This window comes from Primulina eburnea, chromosome 12 (genome assembly GCF_022965805.1).
Source record: "Primulina eburnea isolate SZY01 chromosome 12, ASM2296580v1, whole genome shotgun sequence".
Classification (NCBI taxonomy): Eukaryota; Viridiplantae; Streptophyta; class Magnoliopsida; order Lamiales; family Gesneriaceae; genus Primulina; species Primulina eburnea.
Genome location: NC_133112.1, coordinates 33,306,570 through 33,307,339, shown reverse-complemented (window position 1 = coordinate 33,307,339; position 770 = coordinate 33,306,570).

The window sequence follows — 770 nt, the reverse complement described above, 5'->3', positions numbered from 1 at the left end:
GATTCTAGGGCGGATTGTTAGGATCTGCTGGTTTGAGGTACGAAAGTACTATCCGAGATATCCTGGTCGAGTATACATTCTTATATGTGTTGCATGATTATTTTGGTGCATTGATATATGTCATATGATGCATGCTATTATGTCACGTTTATTACTGCATGTTACATTTCATCTTGAGCCGTATCTCTTTTGAGATAGCCTTTATTGTTGAGCTGTATCTCTTTCGAGATAAGCTATATCTTGTGGGGCCGCTCAGCCCTGTCTTGTGGACGCATGGACACCGAGAGTACACAGTGGCCGACGGGTCCGGAGGGCTTCGGTGATCCGGGACATTTTAGGTCCACGTCTGATCTTGTAGTGGATGCAGTGACCCAGAGGAGTACCGCGCGGCACTATCCACTTGGCGCCTCTAGACTGAGCATATTGAGATCTTTTGTGACTCCTGTTTCTTGACTACCCTGGTATCATATCATAGCATGTGCATTTCATATAGGCTTGTATACTCATGCTTTTGTACTGGGCATTCTTATCGCTCACGTCCTCGGTTTTGTTTATTTTGGACACCCCATTCCCACGGGGCAGGCCTCAGGTTGGATGGCTCAGGAGGAGGATGTTGAGGACGTGGAGTAACCGGTTGGTTTAGATCTTCAGTACCATTTGATTCGATATGGTTGTACCGCATACTTTCATTTTAATTTGAGTTGTTCTGGATTTTTCGATTGGGTTGTATAACTTTCATTTGTTGACCTTTTCCGTCATTATCTCTGATT